The sequence below is a fragment of the Calonectris borealis genome, unplaced genomic scaffold, assembly GCF_964195595.1.
Source record: "Calonectris borealis unplaced genomic scaffold, bCalBor7.hap1.2 HAP1_SCAFFOLD_77, whole genome shotgun sequence".
NCBI classification, from domain to species: domain Eukaryota; kingdom Metazoa; phylum Chordata; class Aves; order Procellariiformes; family Procellariidae; genus Calonectris; species Calonectris borealis.
In genome coordinates, this window is record NW_027441478.1 from 481,874 (window position 1) to 498,487 (window position 16,614).

The following is a 16,614-nucleotide window of genomic DNA, read 5'->3' on the forward strand; positions in this document are numbered from 1 at the left end:
TTTTAAATCCTGCCTCTTTAATGTCAAGTGAAAAAGAGAGTGATCTTAACCATGATTGTTTACAAGTTATCGAACAGGTGTATGCCAGCAGGCCAGATCTGAAAGATGGCCCTCTCCAAACTCCGGATGAAGAATTATTTACTGATGGAAGCAGCTTTGTTGTAAAAGGAGAAAGGAGGGCTGGTTATGCCGTGGTAACTTTAACTGAAGATCGAGAAGTAAAAGCATTACCTCCAAATACATCCGCCCAGAAAGCAGAAATTATAGCCCTCACAAAAGCCTTAAATTTGGCTAAAGGTAAAAGAGTTAACATCTATACAGATTCTAAATATGCTTTTGGAGTTGTGCATGCTCATGGAGCAATATGGAAGGAGCGAGGACTTTTATCTGCTAGCGGTACCCCTTTAAAATATGGAACCGAGATTTTGAATTTGTTGGAAGCAGTACAGAAACCTAAAGAAGTTGCGGTGATTCATTGTAAAGCTCATCAAAAAGGGGACTCAAAAGTAATACAAGGAAATCGAAAAGCACATGAGGCTGCTAAACGTGTAGCATTAAATACTATGATTTATGTTTTAATTCCATCAAAAGAAATTCAGGTGGAATCCCCAAATTATAGTGAGAAAGAAAATAAATTAGCTATGCTATTACATTGTAAGAAAAATGATCAAGGATGGTGGATAACTTCACATGGACAATGTATAGTAACCCCTGAAATTATGAAGAAATTAATGGTCAAAACCCATGCTGAAACACATATGGGAGCAGAGGCAATGGTGGAATCAGTAAGACGATATGCGATAGGAACCAAAATGTTATTGATTGCTAAAAGTGTGAGTAATAAATGTGAGATTTGTCTTAGGAACAATCCGAAAATACAAATCCAACCCCCTCCTGGAGAGGTAAAAAGAGGCATAACTTCCGGTGAGTATTGGCAAATAGATTTTTCAGAGTTACCGCGATGTAACCAATACCGATATCTATTGATATTGGTAGATACCTTCTCTGGATGGCCGGAAGCTTTCCCGTGTCGAACCAACAAGGCAAAAGAGGTTGTGAAACATTTGTTGAAAGAAATAATTTCAAGGTTTGGAGTCCCTTTAGAAATGTCCTCTGATAGAGGCCCACATTTTGTAGCAGAGGTTATTAAAAATGTGAAGAACCAAATATTAAAGAAACAAATTCCTCAAATATATCCAGAAGCTCAGTGGAAATAGATTGAAGCTTTACCATTTGCCTTGTTAAGAATTAGGGTGACCCCGAGAGTTAGAGAAAAAGTAAGTTTATTTGAAATTTTGTATGGTAAACCTTATGATCCTTAATCTAACAGGAAGATCTAAACAAATGCATGTAACAGGAGAAAAAGTATTAACTGAATATCTTTTATCTTTGAGTAAGGTGTTGAATTCTTTGCATAAGTATGTCCCTTTGAAGACACCTTTACCTCTTGAATTTCCAGTACACTCATTTAATCCAGGGGATCAAGTTTATTTGCGAATGTGGAAGGATGACCCTCTTGGAGAAAAGTGGAAAGGACCTTTCCAGGTGCTGTTAACAACAAACACTGCTGTGAAACTGGAAGGAATAGATTCTTGGATTCATTATACGAGGATTAAGAAAATTCCACCTGGACTGTGGACATCTGTATTTAAGGAACCATTGAAGTTAACTTTGTGGCGTGTTCAATGAGATACTGGAGATGCTGCTAAATTAGTGTAACAATTTGATTTTGAACAGAATTAAATTAGAGAGAGAGGGAAGATGTGGAATGTGTTGTTGTTAATAATAACGATCAGTCAGATTGATTCTCAATTTTTGTTATAGAAATCAAAATATCTGGGAACTTTTAGCCCGAGAAGTAACCAACATGTCTTCCTTTTGTATTGCAGCCGAGAATTTTGTGGGAGGGATGTATAGTTCTTGTTTGGTAGGAAAAGGTATAAATTATACCTCCCAAGCACTTTCGACTATTGGTATGGAAATGACACAAATAAGAGAAGCCACACTTGAAAACAGGGCTGCAATTGACTATTTACTTTTAAGACACAATCATGGTTGTGAAGAATTTAAAGGAATGTGTTGTTTTAATTTGAGTGATAATTTAAAGTTAGTAGAGAAGAAAATCCAACAAATAAAAGATTTGGCATATGGGTTTAAAGAACGGGAAGGATTTAGATTTTTCTTGGTTGTTCTCGTGGCTTCCAAATTTAAATTGGCTTAATTATTTTTGTTTGTGGTACTGATCGTTATTTTAGTTATGATTATATGTTGTATGATTCAATTTGTATCTTTTTGTAGAAAATAAGTATTGTGAGACTCATGATGCTTAACATCATAAGTCTCAAAGGGGGGAATTGTTAATGTTAATCTTAATCAACATTAATCTTCAAAGTGTTATCATCCTGTGTATAGCCCTCACCCAGAACTGGGTTAAAAGACCAGTTAATAAGAAACCAGAATGATGAAGCTACTGAGTGGGTGTTTGATTGGAGGAGATCAAGATGTATATGTTTTAATTTAAGAACACTATGGTGATAGATAGTTTAGTTTGTTGTGGATTCTATATTGCTCGCTTCTGTAATTTTAAACAATGAAGACTTGTTGCTTAGAAGTTAGGTAACTAACAGGTGTGTGTTTTAGAAGTAGTGATAATTAATTTTAGCTATGGAAACTATAAACAGACGTGGTCCAAGCATGGCTCAGGGACAAATTGCGACCCTATAAGGTAAAGAGGAAATAAGTTCATGAAGAGTTCACTACCCTACCGACCACCAGAGACCACCCGAGACCCCCAAGAAGACCCTAAAGGTTTTAGTGCGCATGTGTTTAAGATGATGTAATATTATAATTAGTTCTTGGAAATGTAATGAATATGTAACAAGGAAATTTAAAATATGTATGAGAAGCATGGATATAAACAGAAAGGTGACTAGACCAGGTGTGCTTGATTTGTGGCAAGTCCACCGAGCACCCAGGCCTGAATACAACAATATCTCTCCTGAGCGTGTGGAATTGGTTACTTGCACGCCGGGCACGAACCCGCTTTTCGGACAACATAAGGACATCTCTAAAGTCACTTAAAAAAAAAAAAAAAAAGCTAAGTCCTTATCCTGGAATGTAAAGACACCACCTTGGTTCCCACGCAGAGCGGCAGAGATGGCCCAGCAGGGTCATGTCCCCATGTTCCAGGTCAGATAAAAAAAGCACAGGATATGTTTGTGGGGTCGGTTTGATGTATCCCTTCCGTTTTGTGAAAGCTTGGGGAAGCATGCGTTATGCGGTAGGACCGGTGTGACTTTAGATCTGAGGTTAAAAAAGGTGCTGCACTTCAGTGCAACTCCCTGAGTTGCTTTCATCACCAAATAAAAAAAGATTTGCTTTCTCCAGTGTGGGGGGAACAGGAGCTCGCAAGGGGATTCCAGCTACACCGCAGGGTAGCAGTTACCACGTGCTTAACTTCAAAGCTATGCTTAAATCCCACCAAGTGGCTATTAAAGGTCACAGGAATCCCAGAGATCTAACATAAAAAAAAATCCCCAGAAAATACCACACAAAAAACCGGGTTCGCATTACACGTTACCCCTCACCCCGCGAACTCGCCAGACTCCAGCTGGGAAGCCAGAAGATTTGTCCCCTCCCACCCTCCGGCGGCTGCCAAAGCAGCGGCAGAGCAAGGACAGCAAGCTCCCGCTCGGGCTGACTGGACCTGCCAAACCACTGGCCGAGCACCGGTGGCGGGGAGAAGCGTTCAGCTCTGCCTCGGAACGGCAGCAGCCTGGATTCATCAGGCTGCTCCCTGCAGGAAACAATCCCAACTGCCTGGATCTTGCCGATGCAAGGACGCATTTAAAGATGAAGTGTTTTCGAGCGAGGGAAACAAGGCCTGAGCAATAATAATCAGGCTGGCAATTTTCCAAGGCAGCTGAATATTCCCAGTCCCCGAACAGGGCAGCTGGAGTGAAAGCCCCGGGAGAGTTAACAGAAAAACACACTACTCCTATTACTGCAGTAACGAAAAATGCTGGGGTGGCTCAGGGGGGCTCTGGGAGTCGGGCTGCCCGGTGCCTGTGCCCGGGGGGGTCTGTCTCCGTCTCCCTCCCCTCCCCAGCTCTCGGGTCACTCCCGGGGCTGCCCCGGCCGGCCCGGCTCCAGCGGACCGGGACCCCATCACACCGGGCCGTTTGGAGCGCTTCCCCACCACCCCCGGGCGGCCCCAGCCCTCACCTCAGCCGAGCCGCAGCTGGAGCAGAGGCTGCGCCTCCCGAGACCAACATGGCCGCCGCGAAGCTCAGTGTGGGGAACTGACCGCTCCCAGCATGCCCCGGGAACCAACATGGCCGCCGGGCAGCCCCGCGCCCCAGGACTACAGCTCCCAGCATGCCCTGGTGCACACCCTCTCCCAGCATGCCACGGGGCGCCCCTTCCCGCTCTCTGGCCCTGCGGGGACACCGGCCCCAGCCCGGCCCCGCCCCCCCCGGCCCCATGGCCGCCTCCCCGGGGCTGCCCCGCCCCCGGTCCGGAGCCCCGGTGGAGCCGGGAGGAGGAGGGGAGAGGGGCAGAGCGGCGGGGGGGGGTGGGGCAGGGCGGTGGCGTGGCCGGAGAGGCACGGGAGACGGACAGAGGGACAGAGAGAGGCGACAGAGAAGGAGAGAAGAGCGATGGCCTCCAGGGTGGAGGCGTAGGAGGAGCAGAAAGGGCCGGGGCAGACAGGGAGGAATTTAGAAAAAATAGGGACAAGGAGCCAGACAGAGTGAGAAAGAGGAAGAAGAAAAGAGCAAAGGGCTACCGGGTGCAAAGGGAGCAGTTAAAAAATGGGGACCCAGAGCCTGACCGAGAGGGACAGAGAAAGACCAAAAATACCAGTTCTGGGCAATTGCTCCCATTTCCTGAGCACGGCCCAGGAACTGCATTAGCGGGAGCCTCAAAATACGTGCTGCCGGCAAAAGCCCTGCCTTGGGCCCAATCCTGCACCCTAATATTGGTGATGAACATCGCCTTGCAGGGGGGCCAGGGCCAGGGCAAAGAAAAACCCGTCGGGGGGGTGCGGGTGGAATCGCCCAGCTGTTTTCTTGTTTGTTGGTTGGTTTTGCTTTTTTAAAACAATACTATTTAAGCTCTTAATACGACCTGCAAGGCAACAGGAACGAGGCATACCAGACTGGGCACGTTTGAAGCCCGACCCCATTCAACAGCCGCACAAACCACCGCTCACTGCCGCGGCGCACACTCCACCGCCTGCCTGCAGGTACAGGCAGCCCCCCTGTTTCTGGAGCCGTCCCCAGGAGCGGCACCACCAGGCAGCTCAGAAAACGTGCTGCCAGCAAAAACTTGAGCACAGCTTAATTCTGGGCAATTTTTCCTCACTTTAGGCCTGCTGGTTAAAGACTCGTCCATCGAGAGATGGCTCAGGACCACGCCAGGGCCGGCGGCGCTGCTTTCTGGATCCCGTGGTGGCGATGGGCAGAGGGACAGGCGATCAGATCCTGGGGCCAGGTACGCGTGCGGGGTGTCGGGGTCACCCCCGCCTGGTTTTTCCCAGCGAAGCCCCAGCCAGTGCCAGCCCCGTGCTGCAGCCCCGGGGCTGAGGCTCAAGGATCCGGGCGTTTCTGCGGGTGCTGCACCCGGCCAGACCCCGCCGCCGGCTGCCAGCTGCCCTGGGCTTCCCCCCGTTGTCTTCAGCTCTGCTTTCTGCCAGCAGCTGGGGCACAGCAGAACGTCTTGCCTGCGCTCCACAGCCGTCCTGACCCACGTCTGCAGCTCGTACGTGGTGTCCACGTGATTTGGGGGTGGCAGGTCTCTGTTGTGGCACCCTGGGAACGGGGGCAAAGCAAACCCAATCCCTCCCTTCCAATCTTTGTCCCCAGGGTGACTGAGAAGATACCTACCGTGTGCCGGAGAGCATCCTGTGGGGAGGTGACAGCCGTTGGCAGAGCGGCGCCAAGACCCGCCTGACAGCAAAGGCGCCCGGTAGCCTCAGAGCAGCCCAGGTGAGCTGTTTCTCTTGGAGACCAGCAAAGCAGCCTTCCTCCGCCCCTGGTTTTGGTGAGATATGGAGCAGCACAAAGATGTTTCTCAGGCATCCAGGCCTGAGGAGGATTTCCCAGTGCCCCCGTGAGAGATCCTGCTCCTGGAAGCACCTCCCCATACAGCAAAGGCCGTATCCAGCCACCCGGCTCTGGGCGTAGCTGCCCCGAAGGGTGTCTCAGGGTGGACGGGGTCATCTGCCTGGTGGCTCTGACAGAGAAATGATGAGCTGAAGCCCCGTGGTCATTGCCGGCTGGTTCAAAGTCCCCGAGTGCCTCAGCCTTTCTCCCTGAGAGTGTTTAACCCAGGCACTTTTTCAGGGCATGACGGATGATGTGAAGGTGGATGCTGGTGATGTCCTGGTGGCTCTGTCCCACTTCAAAGTTGTGATGTCTGAGATCTGGGGCCACCTGAAGGCTCTGGCGGAGATCTCCAGGGAGTTTGTGTTCAATGTTTTGATACCTTAAGGCTACAATGTCCTAGGGTCATGGGGTGCTAGGGTTACAGGATGCTAGGGCTATGGGGTTCTAGGGTTATGCAGTGCCAGGGTAACAGTTTTCTAGGGTTATCATGTCCCCTGTCTGCACTTAGGGAGAGCTAGAGTTATTGGGTGCTAGGGTTATGGGGTTCTAGGCTTACAGTGTGCTAGGGTTATGGGGTGGTAGGGTAACAGGATGCCAGAGTGTAAGTGGGCTAGGGTTAATGTTATGGACAGTATCTGGGCTTTTTGGTCCTGGCTTCCCTGAGTTGTTTGGGGTTTTTATGCCTTCACGTGTGTTCTGGATGTTTTTTGGAGGTCCTATTTTAGCTTGTTTTCTTTTTAGGGTTCGGACTGGGGACTCTGGTTTGTGCATGATGTGTCTTCTAGTTGTTTTTTTGCTGTTCTGGTGACTTGTTTTGCATTTTCTGTCTTGTAACCATCATTTCTGGTCTAATATGGCTGTCCGGGTCGGCTGCTGTCGCTTCTGTTGCCGTCCAACTCATTTCCAATGGATGTTGGACTGTTTTAGGTAGGTGTGGATTATTTGCGGTCGATGGAGAACGACTGCCAGATGACTAACGGGCCCTGTCGGAAGGCTAAGCGTACTTCTCCGTTTGTGTAGACTTTCAAAGACACAGTCATTTCCCCTGCCTTGAGGAAGAGTCATGGGAAGACACCAACCGCACGGAAGGACAAGGGTTTTGCCTAGGGTACGTGGCTTTTTGGTTTCTGCTTTTGAGTAAGCAACCTGCAAAGAGGCTGCTGTCATTAAGTTTAGTGGCATTTTGTGAAGTCCTGAGTTGAGTATGGCGTGACTTGAAACATGGCTGAAAAAATGGTAGAGGTTTGTCTGCATGTTCTGGCTGCTTCGGGTTTGCATGTCTGCTCGTGGTGGTGAATTCATACTGTCCTTAGCTCCTACCTCAAGGCAGGACGTGTGCTTAGGGTGAGGTTGGTGCGAATCTGTATTTCAAATAGACTTCTTGATCATTTTGAATTTTGGGGGGCCAGCTTCTTCTCAGATCTGTTCAGTCATCCTTGGTTTTGCCTCTTCACGTAACTGGTGAAGAGCTCGTAGGAGGAGCAGGAGAAGGGTCAGCACTGCCGTTTCCATGTTGGTCGCTTGTGCTGCAGTTATCAGGGTTATCTTCCACCCGCAGTTTCTTTGCAGGAATCTCGTTAAGCCACTTGTCCATTTTGTGAGGGGTAGCGGACTTAATGGGAGACCTTTTGTTCCTCATTAGTGGCTCAGGGATTTACCTGTTGTTTTTTGTTTGTTTGTTTGCTTTTTATTTGCTGTGCTTAATTTAAAAAGCTTGTGGTAGCTCTTTGGATTTCTGTCTTTAAAGAAAGTCTCTAGGATTTCTACCCAGGAGTGAAGTGTCCAGAAAAGACTGTCCTTGTACGCTGCTGTCAGCCTTCAGTTTAGAGAAATGGCTGGTAGTGGTGAATGTTTAACGGTAATGTAACTCAAATGCATCTTGAATATTCAAGCTTTGCCTTTGTTCCTGATATGCCTGGGGGACGATTCTCAGCAGGTCATAAACAGTGTGTTCTGCTGTGTTTTAGCCGTTCAAAATAGTGTATCACCAGAAGTGTCTTCCTTAGGCCTACACAGAGCAAGAACCTCCAGTAGCAAGGGCATGCTGACCCTTGGGCAGCTTCAAAGCGACAGGTAAATATAAACAGGTTAACAAACTAGACCTGTGGTAGCAGTGCGTGCATCCAAGTCCACCTGACTCTCCACACTTTCTCAGCACGTCACAGCTTTTCGTGGGTGAGGGTGGATGGAGTCCCTATAAGCAGGTGTTGTAACTGGCCAGGCAGTTGACCTAAAGAAATGAAAAATTACCTTTGAAGGGAATGGCGTGCCTTTAGATGTAGGGCTGTATTGCCTTTTCCTTCCTTGGTCTGAGCACAGTGTGCTGAGAGGTGTTTCCCTCTGGGGGAGGGAAACTCATCCAACAGCCATCATCAGCCTCAGGGCTTGTGGTCCTTGATGGAGGCCTAAGTGCTTGGGACAGTTTGACCTGTGTTTCTCATTCTGCTGCCAGGTTTTTCCTTTAATGGTTGCTCTCTAGTTTATTTGTCTTTATAGTGTTTTGTAAATATTCTCTCTTCTCCATAGCTCTGAGCACTGAACTACGTGTTCCTTTTTCTGAAAACCCATAAATAGCTTTGGAGTTTACCTTGGGAGCAGAGAAAATGGGGACTCCTTAGAGTTGAGAAGAGAATCTAATATGAGAAACGCTTCAGTGATACACATCTTCTGAGGTTGAAAGTACCTCAGATTTAACTTTTTGGTTGTTTTTGCATTCTTTAGCAATATCTACTTAAAAGTCTACTTCAGCAAAAGAAGAAGAAATGACTTCGCTTTCTGTGTCTGACTAAAAGAACTAACCTGAACATAGAGAAAACTGATGTGAAGAGCCATTTTTGGGGGTTATTGGGTACCACATCTGACTTGTCGAGCTTTCCCTGTGCGTGGGGTGGTGGTTTGTACACGGCATTGCCCAATTTTCTTTCTGAACTGAACAAGTTACTCTTTCACAGCTTTTTTTAGTAGTCTTTCACTTGACGTGCAACTTCTTGCTCTTCACGTGTCAGCTAACGGCTTCCAAAAAGACAGGAGGTGACTCGGCAAGAAGGTGGGACGTTCCTGCGTTCGTTTCTGGCATCTGATGCTCGGTCCACCTCCTGTCAGTTGCCAGATGCAAGGCAAAGGGCTTCTCCTCATTAGAAATTACTTGTCTGATTTCAGAAATGGTCTACGTACACTTGAAAATGAAACTTTTCCTAATCTCTTTGTGCACTAGTAGAGAAGCAGTGGGGATTTTTCAGGGCTGTGCCTGTGGAAGAACCTTTAGGAAATCCTATCCCTTGGCTCTCAGATGGGGAATGAAGAGTTTGAGAAAGTCATGGGTGTTTCTGGTGTTCCCCAAAGCAGTGGGTTCAGCTGCTGCAGAACCTGGACATTCCTCTGAGTACGAACAGAGGAGGGGATAAAGGGTCTTCAGAGGCTGTTTCTTCCCAGGGGCTTTGTGAGCAGAAAACTCGCCCTGAAACTTCTCCTCCTGAAAGGTTTGCTATGCTCTGTACCGGCTGCTCCATTTTGGATCGTTCTTACAAAAACAAATGGGGTTTTTGTTGCTCCTATGTGTTTTTTCCCCTCTCTGCGATGTGAAATGCCTCTGTTTTGGAGAAAACAATCAGGTCCCTCTGGATGGCATCCCTTCCCTCGAGCGTATCGACTGCACCACTCAGCTTGGTGTCACCTGCAACCTTGCTGAGAGTGCACTCGACTCCCACTATCCATGCCATCGATATTAAACCGTATCGGTCCCAGTATGGACGCTTGAGGGACACCGCTCCTTGCTGGTTTCACGTTGGGCATTGGGCCACTGACTGTTGCTCTTTGGTTAACGCTTTCCCTTCCGCATGAGGAGCTGGGGAGGCTGTTGGGGGCGGGACGGAACACGGGGAGCCCCCGCATTCCCTCCTGGGAGACCCCCAGACAGAAGGCCAGAGCCGGCAACCCCAGAGAGTCCTTAGCAGCCAACAGACAGAACGGACCATGGCGCTGCCAGCCCTGCGGCTCTCACTGTGCAGCCCCCAGGCCCCCCTAGGCGCCCCAGGTGCTTCAGCCTTTTGTCCGTCCCAAAACCTTCTACCCCCAAGGTAGGGACCGACCCTGACCCCTGCAGCCCAGGGACGCTCTTGGGGGAAGGAGCGGAGGTGAGCACTGACCATTACTCCTGTGTCTCTCTCTGGCTCAGCCAACCTGTGCCGCTGCCTGGGCAGGAGCAGCCCTTCCCGGCAGCCTGGGCACCCGCGGCGCGGATGGCACCCCAGGCACCCCCAGCAGTTATGGCATCCCCAGCAGATATGGCCATGTCTCCCATTTCACCTGCTATAAGCGAGTCTCCTCCCTGATCTGCAACCCTGTCCCACTGACACAGCAGCTCAGCCCACGGGGAGTGCCCCGGCCACAAGCTCCCCACGTGCCAGGCACAGAGCTGGGGGACGTCGATGATCGGGGCTGGCTCGGCGGGTGCCCCTGGAGGGTTACCCCGGCCCGGCACAGCTCCCCCTCAGCCATGCAGGTCTGCAGATGGCTCCATGCAGCTGCTTCTTTGACCCCCGAGTCTTCCACATCCAGTGGACGAGCACCAACCCGCCTCCACCAGCCATTGCCACACCCGGCCACGGCGCTGCTCCTCTGCCAGGTGCTGCCCTGTGGGGCCACAGGGGCTGCGGGACACCCCTGGCCTGGGCAGCCCCCGGGACCCCTCAGGGCCAACGGCAACACCTTGCACCCCACACCCGTCAGGGGAGAGCGGTGGCCCCAGCCCCCCTGGTGCTGCCGCTGTGCTTCCCCAGCTACCAGCACGTGGGGAGGCAGTTTGCACAGCTCAGACTCTCGGACGCGGCCATCCCCGCAGCAACATCCCCCTGGGCAGCGATGTCCTCCTCAGCCCCTGTGCTGCCCCCCACATCCAAGCCGCTGGGGACCCGGCAGGTGACATTGCACTGCCCAAGGAGATGCTTCTGGGTTGCTTCCTGGTCAGCCAGGATGGTCCCAGCAGCCTCTCCATGTCTGGGGACCCTGGTGGCTCCAGCAGAGCCATCCCCCACTGCAACATCAGCTCGCTTTCGCCGCCCGCGGAGCTGCTCGCCCCCGACTACGGCATCCCCGAGGCCACCATCACAGTCCTGAGCCTCGAGCAACGCACCACCGTCAGGATGGAGCCCCAGGAGCTGTGGTGGGATGCGGGGACGGAGCTGCCACCACGCCAGCCTGGCATGTCCCAGCCTGGCATGTCAGAAGAACGGGAAAAAGCAGAAGAGCAGCTGGGCAAACCCACCCAGCAAGCCCAGGGCTCTCGCAGCCAGCACTGGGGTGGGAGCGTGGGATTAGACCCACAGCAGGCATGAGATGAGATTGGGGGGTGGTGAGGGGGGTAGTGGTGTAGTTGCAGGGGGGTGGGGGGGTGGTCTTACATGAGAAGAGATTTGATGACACATTTGCTCTTGGTTTTTTTGCATTAAAAGCAGCCACTGCTCTGTGCTTGTGTGGGAGGGGGAGGGAGCGCAGGGGGCACCGAGAAACAGAACCCGAGAAGTGCAAATGCCCCACTGAGCCCCAAATCAGAGCCGGCGAGCCCCGAAGGGCACCGAGCCACCCCCAGGGCTGAGTCACTTCCAGCAGGGGAGACAATGGGGAGGGCTGACTCCCCTGTCCCCTTGCCCAGGGGAAGGAGCCTTTTGGCAGGGGAGCCAGGACAGACGGGTCCCTGCAGGACTCACGGGCACGGCCCCACGCAGAAAGCAGCACTGAGCCCCTGGGACAAAGACAGACCTGGGGGGCTGGGGCCGGGGCCGGGACAGACACACAGGACAACAAGGGCTGCAACGCCTTTGTCTTGAACACAACCAGCGTCCCCTCCCGCGGGGACAGGGCTCAGTGCAAAGCCCTTAAAAGCCCCAAGACAATCACGCCCTTCCTCGGGTCCCACCATGCTCAGCTCCAGAGCCCAGCTTTGCCTCACTGCCACAGCGAAATAGCCCCAAATCACCCCAATAATGCTGAGGGAGGGAGGCCAGGCAGGGACCCTCCTTCCCCTGTCTGGCTGCACCTTGGGCAGCCGCAAGACCAGGAAGGGGGGAAAAATGGAAAGGGGGAAAAAAACCCGTATCTTTCCTTCAGGAAGCAGCATCGCTGTCCCGCTGTGCTGGCGAGAGCTTCCCGGGTCTGGCTTGCAGAAGGTGCAGGGTGAGGTCTCCATCGGGGCGGCCCCCCGGTGCCAGAAGTCGGGGGTCTGAGCCCCTTCCTTAGGGCAGTCCCAGCGATGCCGCTGGGGTGGTGGGTGCCGGTCTGGATGGTCCTCGCCCTGTGGGCGCTCTCCAGGGTCTCAGTGCTCCACCAGTGAGCAGCACTTGCTCAGCAGCTCAGGGAAGCACAGCGTGGACTTGCGCACGCCCAAGGGCAGCAGGATGCAGACAGAGGCGATGGCGCCGAAGGGGCTGAAGATCCCCGTGATGGTCTGCAGGAAGGTCTTGTGGAGCGGCGGCAGCACGTCCTGCTGCTGGGGCAGCAGCTCCTTGTCCTGGCTCTGCCTCACCCCAACCAATGCAGCGCGCGGGAGCTGCCAAGCACACGCAATGGTCACAAGTGCATCGGCCATGGGGCACAAGGAGGCTGACAAGCGGATGCTGCTCGTCAGTGACTGGCAGCCACAAACCAGGCAGCTCATGGTCCTGACCCAGCTCGGCTGAATCAGCCTGTTCTTTTTCCCATCAAATATTCTCCCCAAATCCCCTAAATTCACCCAAAAAAACTCCCCCCACGAGACCCGCGATCTCCTGCAGAGATGGGGGCATCTTCCTGCAGGCACGAACCTCGGGGCACCCTGCCCGCCCCGTGCTCATCCCCCTGCGGCTGCCCATCAAGGTGAGGGGGGGTGTTCCTAGGGGGGTCCCCGCCGCCCTGGGGGAGGGGTCCCCAGCGATGTCACCTCGCTGTCACCCTGTCCCCAGGGCCGTGGCCTGCTCCGTGGGGTACAACCACTGGGGCTGATGGACGACCAGGGGTGAGTCTACATGCAAGGGAGGAATTGCTACGGGCAGCTGGGGACCAGGGACTGGTTGGACCACATGGAGATCACACAGGTGACTGCCACTGTCCCCACAGGTGTCCTGTCCCCATCTCTGACCCTATCCCTCACCCCAGTGTCATCCCTGTAGGTGCCATGTCCCCATCGCTGTCCCCACAGGAGTTCTGTCCCCGTCACTGTCCCCACCCCAATCTCTGTCCTTGCAGGTGCCTTGTCGCCATCCCTGTGCCTGTGACTGTCCCCACGGGTGCCCTGCCCCTGTCCCAGATTGGCCCAGTTGCCCTCTCTTGCCGCAGAAAGCAAATTCCTTTCCATAGTGGCCATGCAAAAGGTCCCTCGGATGGAAAAGGTCCTGAAAGAAGGCCCTGCAGATGGCCCTGCTTCCAGCACCACGTTGGGCTGAGCTCAGAGCCATGGCCGTCTGTAAAAGCCTTCTTCCCTGTTGGGGTGAAGGACTGTTGCGAACAATTAAAGAAGTCGACACTGTTTTGCAACTTCTCCGTTGTGTTTTTATTCATCTCTTTCTCGAGCTCCTTGTGTCCCGAGGACCGATGGACTCCTCTGCCTGGGCTGGGTCACGAACCTCCCGCCCCAGGGCACGAGCATCGCACCACAGCCGAGAGGCCGCTCTCCCGCAGGGGAGGCAGAAAGGGTCACTGGTGCTTGGTGTCACAGGGAGCTGTCATGAGTGTTCCTCCAGGGTGACACAGTTGCAGGTCGCTGGGAGGTTTGGGCCATTCAGGCTGGTGGCTGCCCCTCTGGGGGGGGTGGGGGGTGTGTGTGTACCTGAGTCACGTGATCCCCAGCATGCCCTGGCTGCACCAGTGACAGAAACACCGGGCAGAGCCCGCACCCATGCATCACAGCCCTCTTCCAACAGCCACTGAACAAGGGAGGAAGATGATCAAAGAGCTGCATGGGAGGAGTCCCGGGGAGCTAGCGGCTATGGACCTGCCTCCTACATCGACAAAATTCCTCAGGGAGCTACTTTGGAGGAGTCTGGGGCTGACAGTCAGGACTTCAGTTGTCTCCAGAGACGGCCAAAAGTCTCTGGGAGCTGCTTGGGAGCAGTCACGGGGAGGTAGAATACATGGACCTACCTTGAACATGTACAAAACTCCTTAGCTAGCTACCTTGGAAGAGTCTGGGGCTGCTACCTGGGACTTCAGGTTGCATGATGTGTAGAGGGGACCCTCCCTTTGAACATCCAGCCCAGCACCGGCAGTCGGGGTGCCAGGAGGAGCTGTGCTTCGGTACCAACCACTTCCGAAGCAGCTCGAACCCCTTCATATGCTGCCAATATCTCCTTCCCAGTTGGAGTATAGCGGGCCTCGGATCCTCTGTATCCCCGACTCCAAAACCCTAAGGGTCGACCTCAAGTGTCCCCTGGTGCTTTCTGCCAGAGGCTCCAGGTAGGGCCATTCTCCCCGGCTGCGGTGTAGAGCACATTCTTTACATCTTGTCCTGCCCGGACTGGCCCAAGGGCTACTGCACGGACTATCTCCCGTTTAACTTGTTCAAAGGCTTGTCGTTGCTCAGGGCCCCATTTGAAATCGTTCGTCTTCCGGGTCACTTGATAGAGAGGGCTTACGATCTGACTGTAATGTGGAATATGCAGTGTCCAAAAGCCCACAACGCCTAAGAAGGCTTGTGTTTCCTTTCTGCTAGTTGGTGGGGACATGGCTGTTGTTTTGTTGATCACATCCATTGGGATCTGACGACGTCCATCTTGCCATTTTATTCCTAAGAACTGGATCTCCTGTGCAGGTGCCTTGACCTTACTTTGGTTCATGGCAAAGCCGGCCTTCAGAAGGATTTGGACTATTCTCTCCCCTTTCTCAAAAACTTCTTCTGCTGTGCTGCCCCACACAATGATGTCATCAATGTATTGCAGGTGTTCCGGAGCCTCACCCTGTTCCAGTGCGGTGTGGATCAGTCCATGGCAAATGGTAGGGCTATGTTTCCACCCCTGGGGCAGTCGGTTCCAGGTGTACTGGATGCCCCTCCAAGTGAAAGCAAAGTGTGGCCTGCACTCTGCTGCCCTAGGGATTGAGAGGAATGCATTAGCGATATCAATTGTGGCGTACCACTTGGCTGCCTTTGACTGCATTCGTATTGGAGTTCTAGCATGTCCGGCATGGCCGCACTCGATGGCGGTGTGACTTTGTACAGGCCACGGTAGTCTACTGTTAGTCTCCGCTCTCCATTAGACTTTCGCACCGGCCATATGGGACTGTTAAAGGGTGAGCGAGTCTTGCTGATCATTTCTTGCCTCTGCAGTGGACGAACCAGCTTATGGATGGGAAGCAGGGAGTCTCGGTTGATGCGATGTTGCCACTTGTGCACTGTTGTGGTAGCGATTGGTACCTGCTGTTCTTCAACCTTCAGCAACCCCACAACAGAAGGGTCCTCTGAGAGACCGGGTAAGGTGGACAGCTGTTTGATTTCCTCCGTCTCCAGGGCAGCTCTACCAAAAGCCCACCGGTACCCTTTTGGGTCCTTGAAATACCCTCTCCTGAGGTAGTCTATGTCAAGGATGCACGGAGCCACCAGCTCGTTTACGGGTTCTGCCTCTTCCTCCTCCTGTTCTCGTGATGGCCCTGGTTCATCTTCATCCCTTACTAAACGAGCTGATTTTCTTGTGCATTTCTTCTTCTGTATAGAGGCGTCTGATACCGGCACAGGTTGGTTCTCTGGTTCAGCCGCAGTGACTGTCGAGGGGGTTGGAGTAACTGCAGGGCCGGTTGCATCACTGTGTTATCAACACAGTTCTCGTACTAAATCCCAAACACAGCACTATAACAGATACTAGGAAGAAAATTAACTCGCTCCCAGCTGAAACGAGGACACATCACCGGTGCCCAGCACCTGGACGTGCCCAGCACCCCCAACATGCAGCACCGTGAGTGTCCAACACCAGCCATGCCCAGCACCGGGTCGTACCCAGCACCCAGCACCCGGGCACTCCCGGCACCTGGGCACCTGCAGCATCCCACTCCCAGCCACCTCCAGCACCCAGCACCCTGAACCCCACACCCAGTCATGCCCAGAACCCAGTACCTGGACGTCCCCAGCACCCCACAGCCAGCCACCTCCAGCAACCCCAGGAACCAGCAACCCTAGTGCTCAGGACCCAGCACCCCGAGCGCCCAGCACGCACCATCCCCAGTACCCAACAGTAAGCACCTGCACATGCCCAGCACGTGGACATGCCCAGCACCCAGACAAGTCCAGCACCCACTGTACCCAGGGACCAGGACGCGCAGAGCCCAGCTCCCCGCACCCGGACATGCCCACCACCCAGTACCCCCAGTCCCCAGCACTCCCAGCATCCAGCACCTGGCTACGTGCAGCATCCCAAACCCAGCCACCTCCAGCACCTCGCACACAGCCATCCCCAGCACCCAGAAACTGGGCACCCACACCCAGCCACCTCCAGCAGCCCCAGGACCCAGCACCCTGAGCGCCCAGCACGCACCATCCCCAGTGCCCAAC

The 16,614-nt window shown here is 53.1% G+C and overlaps 1 protein-coding gene and 2 long non-coding RNA genes across 13 annotated transcripts in view; 2 read left to right on the forward strand and 1 right to left on the reverse strand.

Moving 5' to 3' along the window:
* Positions 1-4,316, reverse strand: part of LOC142076662 (uncharacterized) — a 30,953-nt gene extending 26,637 nt beyond the window's left edge. For 5 of the 11 annotated variants that reach the window (XM_075139007.1, XM_075139004.1, XM_075139006.1 and 2 more), the window contains exon 1: positions 4,225-4,316. The gene's annotated coding sequence lies outside the window, so the exon portion shown is untranslated. The remainder of the gene's footprint in view (positions 1-4,224) is intronic. The other 6 variants (XM_075139015.1, XM_075139009.1, XM_075139014.1 and 3 more) reach the window with 2 other exon arrangements.
* Positions 4,317-4,419: 103 nt separating this feature from the next.
* Positions 4,420-9,853, forward strand: LOC142076666 (uncharacterized). Its single transcript, XR_012671251.1, has 5 exons — positions 4,420-5,245; positions 5,370-5,493; positions 5,865-5,987; positions 6,345-7,215; positions 8,114-9,853. It is a non-coding gene; the product is annotated as an uncharacterized LOC142076666 (long non-coding RNA).
* A 3,153-nt stretch (positions 9,854-13,006) lies between these two features.
* LOC142076637 (uncharacterized) lies at positions 13,007-13,607 on the forward strand. Its single transcript, XR_012671228.1, has 2 exons — positions 13,007-13,174; positions 13,326-13,607. It is a non-coding gene; the product is annotated as an uncharacterized LOC142076637 (long non-coding RNA).
* The last annotated feature ends 3,007 nt before the right edge of the window (positions 13,608-16,614 follow it).